At 42.1% G+C, this 21,547-nt stretch overlaps 1 protein-coding gene and 1 long non-coding RNA gene across 4 annotated transcripts in view; one reads left to right on the top strand and one right to left on the bottom strand.

The window, feature by feature from the left end:
- Nucleotides 1–21,547, top strand: part of LOC120746085 (inactive dipeptidyl peptidase 10-like) — a 126,500-nt gene that overhangs the window by 20,042 nt on the left and 84,911 nt on the right. The window lies entirely within an intron of this gene.
- Nucleotides 6,409–20,373, bottom strand: LOC120746090. Its single transcript, XR_005698774.1, has 3 exons — nt 20,360–20,373; nt 15,106–15,108; nt 6,409–6,651 (listed from the first exon to the last, which is right to left on the bottom strand). It is a non-coding gene; the product is annotated as an uncharacterized LOC120746090 (long non-coding RNA).

Genomic DNA, 21,547 nt, shown 5'->3' with positions numbered 1-21,547 from the left:
TCATTGTCAGTATGCACAGGGGAGCTCAGGAGAAGGGCACAGTGATTGTCTACAGCCATCTGTAAAACACGGTGGAGGCTCTGTCGTGGTTTGGCTGCATTTCAGTCAGTGGTTTTACAGATCTTTGTCAAAATTGATGAATTATGGTCCTAAAGACACTGCCCAATGCAGTAAAATCATACCTGGATAGAAAAACACACAGTGGAACTCTATCGATCATGGATTGGCCTCCCCAGAGCCCGGACCTCAACACTATTGAAGCAGCGTGGGATCTTTTCTCTGTCACACACTGTGACAGAGAAAAGATCAAAAGCCAGAAAAATCCCAAGAAGAGCTTTGAATGTCCTTCAAAAACCCTGGAGAACTATTCCTGAAGACTACTTAAAGAAATGATGAGAAAGCATATCTATTGCCATGAAGTTTTCCAAAATCTTCTTTTTTGGTATGTTTTTTAAACAGGAAGCTGAAAAATAACTGCTGTAGATCTAGAAAAAATAAACTTTGAGAGGTATTGTACCTGACTATCTTTAGCAACAGTATCTAGGAGATTTTCTCTTAGCCAACCAGCTAAGGCATCTTCCAAAAGGACCAGGCCTTTGGAGTTTGGCAGTTAGAGAAAAAGCCAATAGCTGCAGGCAAAAATTCCAAACCGTGAGAAGAGAGACGGCATTCATTACCATCACAACAGCCACAGTAGAAAATATAGTGTACGGAAATCCACAGTCAGCACGTCTGTCCTCAAAGTCCTGGCAGCTTTGTGTTTAAGGTCTTAGGTCTGGTCTGCCTTTAGAGTGAAATAACAGAGCAGGAGGAAGACGTTTTATTAAATTACAGGAAGACATTGCTGTAGACTTAAGGCTATTAAATCCCTACTAACAGAGCAATTTGCAGCTATTAAGACAGTATCCATAACCATTAGGAGCACTGTTAGCATTCATCACAGAAAACAGCAGGTACCCTCGGTTTGTGCCACACACCACCTGCTTTAATCACCACAAAATAAACATTATGAGGTGGCTTCAGTTTCCAGTGGTGCTACTAAAAACACCTCATACTGTTCAGTAATGAGGTCCTCTGCCTATGGGTGTCAAAACATCATTTTGGAAAAGTTTTATTTTATGATCCCCCTCATTGTGAGCTCATTTAATCAAAATGTGATATTATTTGTTATATTCAACTCTTTCTGAGTTTTTCTTAAATGCCTTCAATGCTTTTAGCTGTGCTTTTCAGCCTCTGACGCCCAGTTGTCACTATTGTCCAGAATAGAGCTGAGCAAAAGGCGCAGAGAGACCAAGATAAGGAGGCTCTGTAATGCCTCTGACTAATATAAGCTTTTCTCTTAATCGGTGATGAACTCTGTGATCCATGGCTGCTCTCCAGGTGGTAAAATGGGAGTTTAAGGAGTCAAAGAGGAAACGTGTGTGGGGAGAACTTTAACTGAAGTCTTTTTTTTTTATCTTTAGGTTAAATTAGGCCTGACAGAACAAACCAACCTGGGCACAGTGTCTTAAAGGATTATATTTAGAATATTTAAGAAACGTATAACTCGTTGGCTCTCTCGATTTGAAGATTACTGGCACATATAGCCAGAAAGTTTACAACCATAGCCTTTAGCTAATTTATTTCTGTTTAAAGGTAACATTTAAATGAACAAATACACTGGATTTTCTTAACCATTAAATGGGAAATTTAATTAAGACAAGGATGACTTCTGACTTGTAATACTTCCTCGGTACACCTTGATGTTACTCTGTTGCAGACACAGACAGCTGAGTCCTCATTCCTGTTAGACTTCTTTAAAGTCCACTTGAAATAGGCCTCAGGAACATGTGTAGTTGGTGCATTGTCATGTAAATTCTCTGCAGACAAATCCACATGGTCACAAAAAAGCAGACAGGCCCAAGGATGTCCGCATAGACCCTTGCACTTTCTGTCTGATGATAAAATTTGTTCAGGCTGACCCAAGTGAATTTGTGGGTGCAGAAAATACACTAAAATATTCACTCATGTGCCTTCACACACACAAATATGACCTTGTGTGACATCCTGTTCTTAATCAATAGGGTTTAATATGATATCAGATCACCCTTTGCAGCTATAACAGCTTCAGCTCCTCTGGGAAAACTTTCCACAGTTTTAGGAGTGTTTGTGGGAATTTCTGACCATTCTTCCAGAAACATATTTATGAGGTGAGACACTGATTTTGAAGTCCTGGCTCACTTTGAACTTTAATTCATCCCGAAGGTGTTTTGTCAGGTTGAGGTCAGGACTCTGCACCAGCCAGTCAAGTCCTTCCACACCAAACTCTCTCCTCCATGTCTTGCTTTGATCTTTGTTCAGTGGTGTGCAGTCATGTTGGAACAGGAAGGGTCCATCCCCAAACTCAGACTCGTATAGATGGAAAATTATGATTCGTCACTCCAGAGAACATGTCTCCACTGCTCTAGAGTCCAGTGATGGTGTGCTTTACACCACTGCATCCAACGCTTGTTATTGTGGGTGGTGGCCACTTCAGAAGTGATTGAAACACCTGGATTTGGATAGCAGAGTGAGTTCTTTTGACAGTGTAATTGAGGCTTTAGACTCCTGGTTCACAACCCTAGAGACCAGTCATTAACCTCCTAGCAACCAGATAGTGAAAAATGTGTATTCCCCTGAGTGCTTGGGAAATCATTGGAGGCTGCCAGCAGTTGCAAGGTGAAATTGATAGAAAATAGGTATATGGTACTGCAAGAAAGACATCCCTGTGATTGCTTTGGTCTCCAGCAGACTGCTGCAGTTACTCGTAGTTTGCTCAGTGGGCAGTTGGCGAGTGTTTGCAGCCTTTCAAGCGACTGCAGCAGTCTGCAGCTGTTTTTTGGTTACAGCAGCTTCTTTGTGACTGATTTCTCCCAGTGACAGCCATCAACTTCCAGCCAACTGACTCAGGAATACACATGTAACAATCACAGAAAGTCAGGTGCTGGTCATTGAGTCTTTATGAGCAGTGCAGAACAGAAAGCAGAAATGTTCCAAAGCCAAAATGGAGTGGTTCTTATATACCGCTTTTCTACTCTTCTGAGCACTCAAAGCGCTTTATACTACTTGTGCATTCACCCATTCACACCCATTCGCACATTTTCTAACTAACATTCACACACATTCATACTCTGATGGATGCATCGGAGAGTAATTTGGAGTTAGTATCGTGCCCAAGGATATTTGGCATGCAGACTAGGGGAAGCCAGAAATCAAGCCACCAACCTTCCAATCAGTAGATTACCTGCTCTACCGCCTGAGCTACAGCCACCCCACAAAGGGTGTAAACAAAAATTGTGGTCTCTGCTCACAGAGTAAATGCACGTGTCTGTTTTTGAGTCTTTAATAAGTTTAAATTCAGATGGAGTCTCACTCATCGCCTGGAAGTCGGCAGCATTAGTCAAAGGCAAGTTCAGCGTGTCTCCTCCAGAGCGGCAGCAGCACCTCAGATTTTAATTCCTATAATCTGTATTAGCAGGCCGGCCTGACTGTGAGCTCCTGCTGTGCAGCAGAGTCAGCGTCTGGGATTGAATCCCTCACCACGGATAGAAAAAAGCCCTCCAGGCCTTTCCTCACTTTCTGTCAACTTTTCTTCTCCTTGCCATGGCTTTGATTTACAGATGTCATGAATTTGCAGCTTTTAATCTTCTTACTGGCAGATTTAACAGGAGGATTAGACTGCATCGTAGGTTCGTTTGAAGGTTTTTTTGAGCAGGAAAGAGAAGTCACCTTCCAGGTTTGATATGACAAACGATATGAGCTCACTTCAGCTTTAGCGGTGTTTTTAAACCCACAGAAATATCAGTTGTTTAAAATATAAACTGGAAATATTTAATGTCAAATATCAATAAACTCCAAGGCACTCTCTCTTCATATGAAATTAAAATATGTTTCGTTTCTTAAGAGTCTTAGGAATTTACTATATATCATTTTATTAACTGTAAAAGCTCATTTATAATTGATGTCAAACTAATTTTCCATTGTGGCCCACATACCGCCCACTCCAGACAAGGGAAATTCTCTTTTCTGTCAGTGTAAAGAAATTTAACTTAACACGTAATCCCTGAGATGTCTTATTACAAGAAAACCAAGTGCAGCTTCAATAATAAGTGTCAGTTTTCTATGAGATAAATGTCTAAAATAACAGAAAAGGCACTGATAGCCCCAGACTGCCCTGTATTTATAATAATGCTGTCTATTTTTTTCTATAGTAGAAAATAGAAAGTTAGTAGACAGGTTACTATTTGGTGTAGTATTAATGTCAGTGGGTGGGGAGGTCTTTATTAATTGGGAAAGCTGTAAAACCTGTGAAAAAACAGTTAAAAGTTTAAAATCTGTGGACTTTGTCACGTTCTAAAACCATTGTCATGATCCCTGGCAATGGTTTATATAAAAATGTTTTTTTTGAATTTTGAGAATATTTATGGTTTTTTGATTGTGTCCATCGTAATGGCACTCTGCCCTAATCATCTCGTGTGTATATATTGTTTGTGTCCCTCTGTTCTTTGTCATCTCCTCCCTCATGGTGCGTGCAGCTCCTCTGAATGTCAGGTTTAATCCTGCCTTACTGTTGTTTTTACTTCCTTGAAATAAAGCTGTCTGCTGAGTCCTGCACACTGGGTCCACACTTTGTTCCCCACATACACCCATTCATGGCATCCAGTGTGGCAGACTGGAGACTTTGCTGGGGTGATTCTGGCCCCTGGGCCTTAAGTTTGTCACACCTGTGTTAGTTTCCCAGCTGCATGGGTTTTTACACTGATAGAATTGACCACTTTCCTCTTTTAGCACAATGAGGAAATAGATTAGTCTTAACTAAGGGTAAGATTTTTAATTTATAAATGAAAGGGCTTAAATGAGGATTAGATTCAGATTTTACTTCTTTGTTATGAACCTTATTTGCCTTAGAAGATGCATTTATGTTCTCTGTGATGGTGCTGTGTGCTCTTTGTCTTGTCTGATTTGAACTTGGGTGAATGTTATGGCCTCTTGTCTTGAGCTGTGTGCAGAGTTTTAGGTTAAATATAGCCATGTCATGACAATAAAGGCATTTTAATTTTATATGAAAGGAGATTCTGGAGGATGTTGTATTTTATTGTATTTATTATATTCCTTCCAATGAGCACCTCAAGAAAAAGTGCTTTCTTTCTTAAACAGTTGGAAATATTTACTATCATAACAACAAAGTGGTCTTAAGGATTTTTTCTAAAAAATTGCAAGCACAAAGTAACTGACACAGACACAGGAGAGATACCTCTGTGTTGTTGGAAAAGGGGTGAAAGAGAGTAGGATGGTGGTTTAATAATAATAATAAGTTTTAAGAGCGGCTATAAAGACAGCCAAGGACACTTAACAATAGAATAAAACACATAATAGAACAAAGACAATGAAGAACAATAAAAAATCAAAAGCACAAGATAAAATAAACAAACAATAAGTTCACAGTGAATATGCAGATTTGAACAGATGGGTTTTGAGTAGGGATTTAAACTGGGGAAGAGAACCAACGTTTCTTATATCTGGGGGTAGAGAGTTCCACAGCCAGGGAGCAGAGCAACTGAAAGCTCTGCTTCCCATGGTGGTGAGGTGGAAAGAAGGCACAGCAAGCTGGATAGAAGAAGAAGAAGATTGAAGGTTTGTGGCAGCCTGGTGCTGGAGGGTTGGGGCCCATAGCAATGGCAGTAAATTTTGATAGGGATGATTTCCTTTTAACCCCAAATGTATCATATTTGACAGGGTTTTTTTTTTTTTAGATTTCTACATCACCACTGTGATTTTCCCCGCAAATATGATATGAATTTAAAACACACATTTATGCAAACTGGTATTTAATTTGCTTATTAAAAAAAATAGTCCCATTAACAGTCCTGTTTCAAAAAATTTGAATTTTCAGCGTTAAAATATTAGATGGTGTTGGCTTTGGCAGCAGTTGCTGATAGGTCTGTCTAGCACAGGCCTATTGCTGGAACATTTAGAGACTATTTTACTACAATGGCAAAAAGCATTGGACACCAGGCAGAACTCTTTGTGTGATCTTGTGCACGAGGGAGAGAACTGTGACTAGCGCTGCTCCTGACACTCGAACCCCAGTCACTCTCAGTTAAATGGTAAAATGGTAAATGGCCTGTATTTGTATAGCGCTTTACTAGTCCCTAAGGACCCCAAAGCGCTTTACACATCCAGTCACCCACCCATTCACACATTCACACACTGGTGATGGCAAGCTACATTGTAGCCACAGCCACCCTGGGGCGCACTGACAGAACTCCCCGGTAGCACTGCTCTTTATTGTGGTTACATGAACATGCATAGGTTCATTAACATATGACATCTTACATAGGCATACATGTGAACAAAGAGTACCGTCTGTGTGTACGTGTAGGTGTGTGTGTGTGTGTGTGTGTGTGTGTGTGTGTGTGTGTGTGTGTGTGTGTGTGTGTGTGTGTCTAGATGTGACCCTGTGAACGACTCCCCAAAGCTGGTGTTAGGAGCCCAGCGGTCCACCTAAACAAATATACCATAAATCAGTAAGAGAAGGTACGACCTCTCTCATGACCTTAGGATGTGTGTGTATATGCCAGAACACTCTGGAAGGCACACAGAGTCTTTGCAGACTGCTAAGGATCAGACATCCTATCAATATACAATTGATTATATACCTCTAAGCATAAATGAGTATATGTTTCTAAGCATAAATGACAATCCAACAATATAAACCTAACAGTTGCACTGTCTGAGAGCCCTCACACATTAAGATGATCACAGCAGGCTCAGAGACATTGGTTTTCCTTGAATGAACATCAGCTGGTTCTGTGTGATACTCCAAATGCTTGTATCGATATAATACCAAGTAAATACAGGGCCAGCATTGCAGATACCAATACCAATACTTTTAGGGAGAGCAGTGTGTCATGATTTATGCGATGACTCTTTAATAATTTTCAAATTTAAGCATTATTTCCTAAAAAAATATATTATTCAACACAATTCAGTTGTTTAGATACTTAACTTAAAGGACAGACACAAAGTATCGATCCTGTCATGCTACTATTGATCGAATACCGATACCAGCGTTGATATCAGTACTATCAATATTCCCCCCACTTCTAACTTCACAACCGCAGATCTAAGCGTAAAGGCACGACCATCAGTGCACCCTAACGTTAAGATGTGTTTTCTATTTTTCTCCTTGCAGCTTTTTATAAACCTGAACTAAAGACTGATTTATGCTATGTGAATTCAGCTCACCGGCCTCCACCGGGCGAATTCCCCCCGAAACAGAATTAGATTATCAGACTAACGATGCCAAGTGAAACTGGGTTGACTGATTTCACTTGTGAATGACACCATTTTTTAAGTGATAAAATCAGAACAGAGGGGTTTTTGTGTGCATGTGTGTGTGCCTATGCCAGACGTCTGTTTACTCTGAAGAGAAACCCCAGACAGACACGTTGCTGGCACGAGCAGGAGATCTTCATTTTTTTACTCAGTTGTATTGCAAAGCAGATACTCTTTCTTTTTTCTTTTTTTTTGCTTTTGTTTTTCAGAGATTGTTTTTATTATTTTGGACAACCTTGCCCAGTTTTGCTTAGCTTCCTGCTTCAAATCTGAGCTTTTTAACTGAAGAACGTCAACACGATGGACCCAGAGCTCAGGTTCGTGGAGGTGAGGTCTCAGTGTGCTCTTAATATATAGATATAGCTGACAGCAGTTCACAGCTAGATCTCTTCAATTGATGCCTGTGTATGCATACATAAGATCAACTCTGTCGTGTGTAATAAGTTGCATAACGCGGCGCGGTGGCAGACCTCCTCTGAAGCTAGTGACGTGTCCTTTACCATGAAGCCCCACGAGAGTCTGCTGCCTCCAGGGAGAGCAGAGACTCTGAGAAACAGAAACACGTCCTCTGGGACTCAAAGTGTGTCAGACTGTTGTTGTAAATGATGGCTGAGCTGCAGAGCATGATTCTGTGACATGTGATGTTGCGGTTATATGGTGCAGACTTCAGTAATGGAAAAACAAGAAACTCTTGCCTCAGCTTGCTTTTGCTCACAGCTGAAAGACACTTTGTTGAGATGGATTTTGAAGTGGACGAATGCAAATGTAGGGCGACAGGTAAAAGAGAAAAAACATATTTCCCAAAGTCAAATATAATCTGATATCTTCAGATCAGGCCAAAAACCTAACAAGGCAAGGCAAAAATTGAGAAAATTGAGAAAGCTTGAATACAATGAGCTTATAAAATAGCTGCTACAGGTCTGTTATTTCAGACTACAGGTTTGTCTCATGGTGTCTAATAATGGTCAGATTAACATAAAGGTAAGAAACATAGCAAAAATTAGGACAACTTAGTCTCCAAATATCACATGAAAAGGAAAAGAAAGAACATTCTTGTATATAAGACCTCAGAATGAAAATAAAACTACAAAACTACATTTTTTTCTCCAATCTTCACAGGATCAAAGTTGAAGTTGAAGAATTTGGAAATAGTCCTCCTCCTTTATTTTTCCATCCATTTTCTACAATGTACCAGTACTACTAACAGCAAAACAACCCCAGAGCATGATGCTGCCACCACCATGCTTGACAGCTGACACAGTGTTCTTAGGTTTGAAAGCCTCACCTTTACCCTTTTACATGATCTAACGAACTAAGTCAAATGCTACAGTCAGCAATGAGAGCTAAGAAAAGTGTTTTTACAGGCCTCAACACCAAATTATTACTCTACTATCTGAATGTTGCAGCAGAAATACAAACTCATCAGACCAACCTTTTTCCCAATCTTCTACTGTAAGCTTGTGTGAGTTTTAGCTTCATTTTGCTGTTCTTAGCTGACAGGAGTGGCACCAGTTGTGGTCTCCTGCTGCTGTAGCCTGTCCTCCACAACCAGGCTGCATTCAAAGTCAAGTAATCACCTTTTTCTGCCAGTGCAATGCTCGGTTTGGACTTCAGCAGGTTGTCCTGACCATAACTACATAATTAACTGAGTTGTTACAGGAGTCAGTCCTTGGTCATTCTATGCAGATTGTATTGTTTAATTACTAAAATCAAGTCAAACACTTTTGTTGATGGCTGGTAACAAAGACATCTACAGTCAAGATTCAAGGGTCTCTTCAGAGGATTTATGCCATAAATCCTCAGCTGCATGGCTGAAGCCCAGCAGACCCTTGGGCTGGTTAATGGGTCGCTCAGGAAATCTTGACCTATTTCTGTTATGTTTTGCACTTGTCTTTCGTTTTTTACATATCCGTGTCTCTTTATTTTACTATCCGTTTGAAATGTTTTGAGCAATCACAGTGGTAATGTTACACACTCATTGAAATACACTTCATTTCAAACAGTTCTGTGTTAAATTAAATGCTGCAGTGCGCTTAAGGGCAAACTGTCACTAAGATAAATGTAAAATTATGCAAATACATTTCTGAGGGCCCGTTTACATAACTCTTAGTCACGTAAGCTTTTCATAACTGCTGAGTAAACCGACAAATTTGAGGTTATTTATTCTATAAATTTTACTCTCTCATTTATGCAGCAAAGAGGTGTGGCGTTCTTATGAAATCCCTGTGTGTAGATTAAAATATCCATGTGCATCATCATGGGCATGACTAATATGTTTTTCAGGTACATGGCTTTCATCTGCCAGCAGCACTCCACTCCCACTGACAGTGTACTGCCTTTGTGCCTGGGCATGTTCAAGTTTCAAAGCATTAAACCTCAGTTTTTAAGATCTCTGTCAAAACTAAGAATCCCAACCAGTAAATTAAAATCATTTATAGGTTCCCTGGGGAGGACTACGACTGTTTTTTTTCCTGACATAAATGAGTGTGAGCATAAAAAATTGTAATTAAAATTATAAGGCTTGAACTTTGATTTGATACAAAAATGTCCATGTTATGCTTATTTGCAGGCTTGTCATTTGATTTGTGGGACATACTAGAATAGGTTTGGTTGCTTTCATGTGGAAAAAAGATACAGTATGTTCTGCTCAGTTTTAGCTCCTGTCTCCTTAAAACCCAGTGACTGAGAAGCCCAGTTGACTTTGTATTGGTCAAAAAGGTTTTGCCATCTTGGATTGTTAGCAGTACTTTGGCATTGCAGTTATCAGTGCATAACTGATAAAAGTGGATGGCTCACGGCTGTGAGCGCAGTGCAAAATTTAGCTTTGTCTTGACTCTTATGTTTAGAACACAAGACCCATATATTCTTACATAACATGGTCGAGTATTTAAATGACAAAGGGAAGAACTGAAACAATATTAACATGGAGCGTCACAGGCAGCAGGGATATCCTGACATGCGAGGGTGCTTGTTAGACCCAGCAAACTTAATTTTTAGAGTCAGCTGCTGGGTTCGCAGTGTTTCAGGGGTTTAGTTGTATTTCTGCTCAGAGATTGCTCAGAAATCACTCTCACAGTAGAGGTCATTCACTAAGTGTCAGAGCACATTAATAACAGATCGACTTAAATAATAGCTTACTAATGCTAACTAACAGCAGCTAACAGAGGTCAACAGCAGCTAACGACAGCTAACACCGGTTGACAGTGGCTAACAGGAGACAACAGTCTCTTCAGACTACAGTTTTTGGTACTTCTGCATTAGTTTTATCTTTCAGCCCTGGAGGCTGCTGCTTGGGAAGGACAAGACTACATTATAATTAAATAGTTGAGTTTTCTGAATGAATAATAACTTGAGGCGAGAGTGATATTTTCTGTCTTTTAGTAACCACCATCATGTGTATGCCACAGAGAGCCAGAGAAGCACTTCTCCTTAGTCTTTCAAAACTTTAAACCTGCTCTTATCAGGAACCTGGCTTTAAACACTCCACTTCCTTATCAAAACACCAAACATTAAACTCGGAGCCCTGCAGGTTTCCGTCCTGGCAGCAGGTTAATTACACCTGGTGTCCCAGGTGTTAACCAGTCCCTGATTAGATGGCTGGAGCAAAACCTTGAAGGGAATCCGAACTGCTTTGGTTCGTGACCCATTAACGCAAAGTTAACAGGCTTTTTGGTGTTAATCCCAGCACTTTAAAGGTTTGGATTATGAGTTAACGCCCAGTCAAAGTAAAATTGGTGTTAGAAGGTGAAGAAAAGTGAGAGAGAAGAGGCCGCGAGGCTCACTCAAAAATCAAGGATAGACATGATAATAAATTCACGCCGTTGAAGACAGTTAAAACTGTTTACAGTGCACAGCACACAGGAGCACTGTGCAGAAGCACACGCATCCACATGATGCACGCATGCATCATATAGAGGCACCGAAGCACCAACCAGCTTCCTGTGCACTGTAGAGAGGATTTCTGCCTCAGGGACATCAGTGAACTTCCGAAACGCCAGCAGAGGTCAGAGAGGGAGGGATAGAGCGAGATCATTTCCATGTGCTCTCTGATCCCGCCTCTTAAATATTTAATAGAGGAGGCAAGAGAGTCCAGTCGAGGCTTTGAGGATCATCCCTGCCGTTTTTCTTTCATCTCCCACCACCCACCATGTCTTCTGTGCTCCACAGCTTCCATCTTCTTCATCCTCGCTCTCTCTTTTTTCTTCCTCCTTTTCAGCCCGCTGCCCTCCTCCTCCCTGCTCGTGACCTCATGCCTTTTTTCTTTGCATTTTCATCCGAGCGCTGCTCATTACATCAAGCTCATTCACACACACACACACACGTGTTACTGCATGTCTGATCATTGTTACTCACTTTACCGTAGCCCTTGAAGCTGAACTCTGAAGAACATCTCTATTCAAAGATGCATTAGGCTGTGGAAAGCAGCTGAAAGGATGAGGACGGAGAAAAGATGGAGTTATGTACTGAAAACAACGAGCATGCTTACCATATCCATGGCAGCTTTTATGAAAATGCAAATTAACAAATGAAGGTTTAGCTCCTGCTACAAGTGAATCTCTCACATCTGCTTGGCTTTAGGGGCGAATCCTGTTATAAAGACTAGAGATGGACTGTTACGATATTACATATCGGCATCGGTCCGATACTGACGTAAATTACTGGATTGGATATCGGAGGGAAATAAAAATGTAATCCGATCCATTAAATATCAAAAAAGCACCTCACAAAACTTGCGACACGGCGTAACTCTCCTCATAACCGTAGCACGTCGGAGCAGTGTGCATCACGTGATAGAGCGGCTGCATGTATTTGTAGCCTCGCTAGCAATCTGGCATTTCATCGCCGAGGAAGTGATCCCAGAGAGAAGTAAAGCAAGTGTGTAAGTTCATCTCTGAATGTTTATAAAGCATTTTTGCGTTAAGCTTAACAACCGATATATGGAGCGACTGCCTCTCTCTCCCTCCCTCTCCTGCTGCTAATTCAGTCATGAAACTGATCAATGATCAGCTGATCGGCTTTTCTGTCTCGAGTCCGTCTCGCTTGCTTGTTTGTTTATCGCCCACTTCGAGCCAGAAAGAGGAAACCAGCGGCTGAACAACAGCAGCACGTTTAAGCTTGATAAGCTGTTGTTAGAATTTATTTAATATTACTTTCTACACCAGGATCCTTTTCTATGCAGCTGACGGCTGGTAACTGTGCAGGGGCGGATCTAGCAAAGTTTAGCCAAAGTTTAGTAAAATGTATAGAAGTCCATTACTGGTAACTAACCAGTAATAACTAGTAACTATTAAGTCTAATATACCCTTGTAAGCTATAGTACTTTTTCCTTTGGGAAGGTACCATCTGTGCAGTCTGCAGTTCTGTCGAAGAAAGATGTTGAATCTATTTAATTATTCATTTCTTCAAAAATAATTTATTTCTGTGCATTTTTTTTTCCACACTGCATCAAATTAAAGTTGATTACGTAGATTAAGCATCATGAGGTGGAGGGTGGGGGGGTGGTTCCCTTTTTTTTTTTTTGCTGGGAGTTTGCAACCCTATTAGTTAGGTTGCTTACTCTTTAAAATACCAGAATAGGGAGGATGGAGCAGGTTTAAGTTTATTAGGTTCATCAGTTTTGCTGAACTATGAAATATTTTGGGTGCAGTGTATTTTTTGCATACAGGTATAACAGAATAGCTTTAGTGTTTTTTTGGTTTTTTAACTTGAGTATGAACTTATACAAAAAGCAGCAAGATATTAAAAAAACAGTTTTATTGATTAAAAACACACTATATCGGATTCATATCGGTATCGGCAGATAGCCAAATTTATGATCTCGGTATCGGACATAAAAAAGTGGTATCGTGCCATCTCTAGTAAAGACATCTGGTACAAAAGCTGTCCACTAATTAAACCTGAAATACTTTCAAGATAAGAGTTAAAGATTTAACAGGACAAAAAAAAAAAAAAAATTCAACTTTGTAATGCTGTTTGTGAGAACCTGTGTTGCCATAGAGGTTATCAAAAGCTGACTACAAATTGACCCCGATGTGTCTGAATCTGCGTCCATCAGCTGACACATTTGATGTTGTCGCACACTTCCAAATAAAGAGGAGCAAGCTGGTGAATCAGAGCGGAGACCCAGCCGAAATATTTCATGACGAGCAAATCAATCATCAAGCTGCATACCGGGAGGGTAAAACTGCTTTGTCATCTGGCCATTTGGCTTCATATTAAAGCTTCTGGGCCTTTATACTACACGTGCAGACCTATTTTAAGCTCTGCTTTTATTTCAGTTAATGGTGGCTAAGCTACATATATATATATATATATATGTACATATATATATATATATATATATATATATATATATATATATATATATATATATATATATATATATATATGAGAGAGAGAGAGACTAGACACTAGAGAGACTAGACACTAGTGGTGTTGACTAGACACTAGTGGTGTTGAAGATGAAGACTGAGGCTTGGATGGAGCTCTGACTGAGGTGTCTGTGAGGTGGAGATGGGGAGGACGTGGGTTGCACAAATGAGAGTCTGAAAAGGGGAATGATGGAAGAGCTCTGAGAGCTAAACTGCGCAGAGTGGAGGCTGATTGGCTCAAAGAAGACAGGAAGAAGATGATTGGACTAGAGTAATGATCTATTTATCTATAGCAAAACTGACATGAGCTCATAGAAAAGCATCTGAAACCTGAGCTTGTGGGTCACAGAGGTTTCTGTTACACACAGTTACAACATTATGTGAAAGTTTCAAATGTAGTTGGAAAAAGCACTACGACCAACTACTGTGCACAGCCAGCTGAGCAGCTTTAGATTAGAAAGTCCGCCTTACTCCACTCCAGACATGGATGTGGACAGTGTAGTTTGCACGGGAAACACTGACTTGTCTGCGCAACACTGGTCTGCGAACACTGGCCAACTATCAACCGAGCTGCAGTGAAACTGAAAAGTGCGACAAACCTGAAATGGAGCACACTCACCTTCAAAGTAAAAGTTAGAATAGAATAGAATAGAATAGAATAGAATAGCCTTTATTGTCATTGTACAGAGTACAACGAAATTGGAGTGCCACTCCCTTGGTGCAAGATTCAATAATAAATATAAATGTAAAATATAAAAAGTACAATAAAACAATCGCAAGTACTCAAACAATAGTAAGTACGATATATACAGGATAGCAGCATTAATATAATGACAGTATGAATAGCAGCATGATATAATGGCAGTGACAGTATGGTATAGCTAAGCAGGTTCAATTGTTTTTGTGCTTATTTACTACGGTGATAGCTCTGGGAAAGAAGCTATCCCTGAATCTGTTTGTCCTGGTTTTATGTGACCTGTACCGTCGGCCTGACGGTAATAGTTCAAACAGTTGATTGCTGGGGTGAGAGTGGTCCTTGATGATATTGCCAGCTCTGCTGAGGTACCGAGAGTTTGCAGTGACCTCCAGGCTGGGCAGAGAGCAGCCAGTGATCTTCTGGGCTGTGTTGATGACCCTCTGCAGTACTTTCCTGTCCGCAGTTGAGCACCCTGCATACCATGATGTTATGCCGTACGTTAGGATGCTCTCTATGGTGGCTCTGTAAAATGTCACCAGCAGCCTCCCCTCCAGGTTGTTCCTCCTGAGCACTCTCAGAAAGTGGAGACGCTGCTGGGCCTTTTTTTACCACCGCCGTGGTATTTGCAGTCCAGGAGAGGTCATCAGAGATCTGCACGCCCAAAAACCTCATGGAGCGTACCCTCTCCACACAGTTCCCATGAATGTAAAGTGGGGCCGGGTCTGCTCTGCCCTTCCTGAAGTCCAAGATAAGTTCTTTAGTTTTCGTGGTGTTAAGTTGGACGTTGTTAACTGAACACCACTCAGTCAGTCTGTTGACCTCATCTCTGTAGTCCGACTCATCCCCCCTTGAGATGAGTCCAACCACTGTGGTGTCATCCGAGAACTTTATGATGGTGTTTGAGAGATGGGTAGGGGAGCAGTCGGATGTGTAGAGCGTAAACAGGAGGGGACTCAAAACACATCCTTGTGGAGACCCGGTGCTGAGTGTGATGGTGCTGGACCGGTGGGGGCCGAGTCTGACAGACTGTGGTCTATTTGTCAGGAAGTCCTTGATCCAGAGGCAGATGGGGGTGGAGAGTCCCAGGTGAGACAGTTTCTGGACCAGGATCTCCGGGATGATATGTTTGAATGCTGAGCTGAAGTCCAGAAAGAGCATTCTCACATAGCTTCCTCGGTGCTCCAGGTGACTCAGCGCAGTGTGGAGCGCTATGGTGATAGCGTCCTCGGTGGATTGATTTGTCCTGTAGGCAAAATGGTGGGGGTCCAGAGTGGGAGGCAGACCGGCCCTGATGTGCTGACAGACCAGTCTCTCAAAGCACTTCATCACTACAGGCGTAAGTGCAACAGGCCTGTAGTCATTTGGGCTGGCCACAGCTGTCTTCTTGGCGATGGGGATGATGGTGGAGGTTTTGAGGCAGGGCGGAACCGTGTTTGATGACAAGGAAAGGTTGAAGATTTTAGTGAAGACTCCGGTCAGTTCGTCAGCACATGCTCTGAGAACCTTTCCATGTATTCCATCAGGACCTGCCGCCTTCCTGGGATTCACTGACCTTAGAACACACCTCACTTGATGCTCCCTGAGTGTTAGTGTGCCAGTGCTGGGGGCGGGTGGAAGTGGTGTGGCAGCTGAGGGCCTGGTCGTCTCAAAGCGGGCGAAGAAACGGTTTAGATCCTCAGCCAGCGAGGCATCAGTCCTAGATGTCGCCTGGTTATTGCTTCTGTAGTTGGTAATGTGATTGATCCCCTGCCACATTTTTCTGGGGTCGTTGTCAGCAAAGTGATCTTCAATCCTCCTCCTATAGGCAGCCTTAGCTTTCCTGATGCCTCTACTCAGGTCTGCCCTGGCCGCCCTATACGCAGCCCTGTCCCCTGACTTGAAGGCAGTGTTGCGGCTTTTTAGGAGGGATTGCACTTCGCTATTCATCCAGGGTTTTTGATTTGGAAACACCCTGACCCTTTTGTTGACGGTGACATTTTCAACACAGTTCCTGATGTACGAGAGTACAGTGTCCGTGTACTCCTGGAGGTTGTGGCTGGAGCATAAATCCCATACAGTTGTTGAGAAGCAGTCCTGCAGTTGAGAGAGGGCTCCTTCAGGCCAGGTTTTTATTGTCTTTGTCTGGGGCTTTGTTTTTCTCAGCAGGGGGGTGTAGGTGGAGGTGAGGGACATGCAGAGGTGGTCAGATCCAGCCAGGTGGGGGAGGGGTGTCGCTCTGAAAGCATGCCTGATGTTTGAATAGACATGGTCCAAAGTGTGTTCTCCTCTCGTAGCAAAGTCCACAAACTGGACAAATTTAGGAAGCACAGTCTTTAGGCATGCTTTGTTAAAGTCGCCGGCGACAATAAAAACCCCATCGGGGTGGGCAAGCTGTTGATTGTTTATGGTGTTGAGCAAGAGGCTGAGAGCCGTGCCAACGTTAGCATCCGGCGGTATATAAACAGCTATCACAATAACTACTGTAAACTCCCTCGGGATGTAAAAAAGGTCTGCACGAGACTGCCAGAACCTCCAAATCAGGAGAACAGTGTGTGTGAATGATCCTGCTGTTACAACACCACTCGTTATGCACGTAAACACATAGCCCCCCTCCTCTGCTTTTACCTGAGTTGCCGTTTCTGTCATGCCGGTGTAGTGTGCGGCCTGCTAACTTGACTGCAGCGTCGGGAATCAGCAGGTGGAGCCACGTCTCCGTAATAAGAATAATGCTGCAGTTACGTGCAAAGCTCGTGGTGGCTATCTGTAGCTCCAATTCGTCCAATTTGTGGGTGATGGATCTGGCGTTCGATAGGAAAAGGCTCGGAAGTGCTGGCCGGTGTGGATGTTTGCGTAGCCTAGCGTCTGAGCCCGACCGGCATCCCCTCTTCTGCTTTCTTTCCCTCCGTTGCCTTCTACGCTTGCTGGGCGGGCAGACCATCCACAGTGACCCTGGCGGTCCCGCTATCTCCTCCAGGATGTTGTGTGTTCGCTGATAGTCGCCAGAAACAGACAAACTATATTTAAAACCTAGGTCAATTAGGTTCTGGCGACTGTAAGAGATGGCGGCGTTGCAAACATTCAAAAATATCCACATTAAAAGTAAAAACGAGCACCAAACTGGAGCGCTAAGAGCCGCTGCACCCGTGCGCGCCGCCATCTTGGATAGGATTCCAAGTTGCACCTTGAGTAGTGCTGGTTGCAGTTGTTGCACCCTGTTCTCTATTTGTTTGCAGGCCAATCTGCACTGCAACATTTCACTGATTTTTTTTTCCTCATTTCAGAATTTTTCAAACTGGAAATTCCTATAAAGTTGGTAAACTGAAGGCAACCAATTTGAGAGCAACAGCTTAGTGTTAGAAGAAAAAGATAGAAATCGTCAGAGTTTACTGATTTCAGGGGAGGGGGGTGAAACACACCCTGCACGTGGGATGGGATTGTTTCCTACACTCTTCTCAAACTGGAGAGCAAGTATGGAGGGCCACAAGTGCCAAAATGAATTTATTGTTTCATTAATTAATTAATATTAGAAATGAATAATGTAGTAATTGTATTAGAGTATATGAATCGATATTTAATTAATTCCCATTTTAATCAATAATGACACATGTAATTAATTATTTGATGATGTGTTTATTTACTTCATTTTTGCACTTGTGGGCCACCACAGTCAGTTCCACCAGACCAAAAAATAGTGATTACCGTATTTTCACGACCATAAGACGCACCGTACTAAAAGGCGCAGTCTCAGTTATGTGTGCCATTACTGTATTTAACACACACATAAGGCGCACCTGATTATAGGGCACATACAAGTATGCGTGTTTAAAAATGAAGCGGGAGCAAAACTGAGTTTGGTACTCACATTTTTATTACCGGTAATTGTATCATAACCGAAGAGGGAGCAAAACTGAGTTTGGTACTTACATTTTTATTACCGGTAATTGTCATCATCATCAGCATACAAGTATGCGTATTTAAAAATGAAGCGGGAGCAAAACTGAGTTTGGTACTTACATTTTTATTACCGGTAATTGTCATCATCATCAGCATACAAGTATGCGTATTTAAAAATGAAGCGGGAGCAAAACTGAGTTTGGTACTCACATTTTTATTACCGGTAATTGTCATCAATCAAACCCATCAAAGTCCTCATCCTCTGTGTCTGAATTGAACAGCTGCGCTAAATCTCCATCAAACATGCCAGGTTCACTTTCTTCACCGTCAGAGTCACTTTCCGTGCCGTGCGGCTCCTCGGAAATGATGCCGGCTTTTGCGAAAGCTCGAACAACAGTGCCAGCAGACATGTTAGCCCAAGCATCTACAATCCATTCGCAAATTGTGGCGTAACTCGCCCGGCGCTGCCTTCCACTCTTAGTGAAACTGTGGTCCCCATCGGTCATCCATCGCTCCCACGCCGCTCGCAGCCTTACTTTGAACGGGCGGTTCACACCGATGTCCAGCGGCTGGAGTTCCTTTGTCAGGCCTCCCGGAATGACAGCAAGCTCACAGTTCATTTGTTTCACTTGTTTTTTCACATCGGCTGTGAGATGGGCACGCATAGAGTCACAGATCAACAGCGATGGTGATGTGTGGAAAAAACCACCTGGTCTCCTTACATACACCTCCCTCAGCCACTCTTTCATCATTTCCTCATCCATCCAGCCCTTTTCATTTGCCTTAATGATGATTCCTGCTGGAAACTTCTCTTTAGGCAAAGTCTTTCTCTTAAAAATCACCATAAGCGGCAGTTTCTGTCCATTAGCATGGCAGCCAAGCACAACAGTGAAAGAAGACTTTTCGTGCCCCGTTGTGCGTATCGCTACCGTGCTGGTCCCATTCTTCTCCACAGTGTGACTCACCGGGATGTCGAAAGTGAGCGGCACCTCGTCCATGTTAGTGATGTGGCTGGGCTGGATGTGTTTGTCGGCGATGTGTTTGCTGCAGTAGGAGCGGAAGATGGCCAGCTTTTCATTATAATCCACTGGAAGTTGCTGCGCTACCGTAGTCCTGGTCCGGATGGAAAAATGGCACCGTTTCATGAAACGAAAGCACCAAGACGGACCTCCTCGGAAATGTTCAATTTTCATTTCTTCTGCTAGCGAAACCGCTTTTAGTCGAATGGTGACCGTCGAAATGCTTCTCCCACTCGTTCTTTGCTCGATGATCCACCGCTCGAGTCTTTCCTCCAACTCGGGCCACCTCGCCTTATGTCCGCGGAAACTCAGCTGCGTCTTCTTGACCTGTCAGAGCTTGTTTTCCAGCTTCCTCCATTTGCGAACCATCGATTCGTTAATCTTAAATTCTCTCACGGCTGCTCGATTTCCATGTTCCTCCGCGTAGCTGATGGCCTTGAGTTTAAACTGTGCTTCAGTAAGCGTGTCTCTTTGCCATTTTCAGGGTTGTTAAAACAACGATGTTCCACATAATGCACATACCTGTCCTTTTATACAGGTATGTGCGATTGTCCGGTATATACAATCAACGCCCACACTTCACCCTTTAGCGTTCTCATGGTGTTCTCTACTACGTCCACCTTACAACACACAGGGCGCACTGCACTATAGGGCGCGCCGCACTTTTTAAAGAAAATCTAAGGCTTTTATGTGCGCCTTATAGTTGCGAAAATACGGTATGTTATTTATTTATTTTATATTACATTTATTGTTATTTTAATTAGGTCATTACTTATTTTAATCATTATTAGCACTGAGAACTAAGTAAGTGGATCTTGTTCTCCCATGTTTTCTGTGAATGACAATCAAAGCTCCCTTAATCCTTGATATGATCTGACTTTTCGAACCACTGGACCGCACATCAAAAGCAACATTTCTAGACTCTTTGACATTTAAGTTTTTATTGATTTTGCAGCATATACTTAAACCTGTATAAGAGGGAGGGAAAAACACACACACACACACACACACACACACACACACACGCACACACACACACACACACACACATACACACACACACACACACACACACAAGAAAACTGCTGGTGTGCACCCCTGCCCTTACAAGTCTAAAAGAAAGAAAAGAGAAACTAACTAACAGTGGGTTCCAAGAGAAGAAACACAGAAATGGGCAAATAAAAATGACGGTAAAGTAACATTTGGACCGGTGGTCACAGTTAATAATCCTTCAGATTATGATAATATGGTCATGATTTCCTGTTTGCTTCAGATAGCTCCATAAGTAGTCCCAATGTTCATCTTTATCTTCTGTATCGTTTTTAAGTTTATTCAGCATGGAGTCATAGGAAGCAGTCTCTGCCATTGCTCTGATCCAGTCTTTCAGGTCAGGATGTACTGTAGTCTTCCAGTGCCTAAGGATAATCCTCGATGCAGGTACCAGTCCAACCATAACAACCGTAAAAATATCATTATGAATACTTGGAATATGAGAATGGATTCCTACCAAACACAATTCAGGAGTTAAGGGCACTTCTAATCCTGAACAACCTTTTAAAAGTGTGACGACTTTCTTCCAAAAAGGAGCTATAAGGGAACATTCCCAAAAACAATGTAGGAAAGTCCCCGCCTCAATTTTACATTTCCAACAGAGATAGTCAGGCATAAGCTTCATACAGTGTAATCTTGCTGGAGTATGATAATATCTACGCAGAATTTTATATTGTATGCATTTGCTCCTCGCCTCCTTAACATAAATCCCATTTTCTGCCAAAATGCCCATCCATTTTTCGTTTGGAATTGGTGCATTTTAAATCTTTCTGCCACAAAGTTTTAATGTTCGAACATTCCCCACTTCTGTTATCATTTACCAACCTATAAAAACATGATGCTGTGTGGTGCTCCTGAGGCATATTTATAAAATTTAGAACAAGGTTTTCATGTCCCCTTCTGAACTTCGATGTCACACAGTGTCTAATTTGCAAATTTCTCCAGAAATTTTCCTTCCCTTCCAATTTGTATGTTTGAACAAGGTCTCCATAGGACATAAATTCCCCATCTTCAAATAAGTCACTAATAACATTTATGCCATGAGACTGCCACAGTTTCCAAAACATTTTTTTCCCCTATACGAATAGCTGGATTGTTCCAAAGAGATCAGTAAAACTGCACATGAGGTGATATTTTAAGAATTCTATGTATATTGAGCCAAACCTGGCTAGAGTGAAGCA

Source organism: Simochromis diagramma, unplaced genomic scaffold (genome assembly GCF_900408965.1).
Source record: "Simochromis diagramma unplaced genomic scaffold, fSimDia1.1 OVJJ01000107.1, whole genome shotgun sequence".
Classification (NCBI taxonomy): domain Eukaryota; kingdom Metazoa; phylum Chordata; class Actinopteri; order Cichliformes; family Cichlidae; genus Simochromis; species Simochromis diagramma.
The sequence above is the reverse complement of the archived record's forward strand: the minus strand, read 5'-3'. Positions and strand labels throughout refer to the sequence as shown.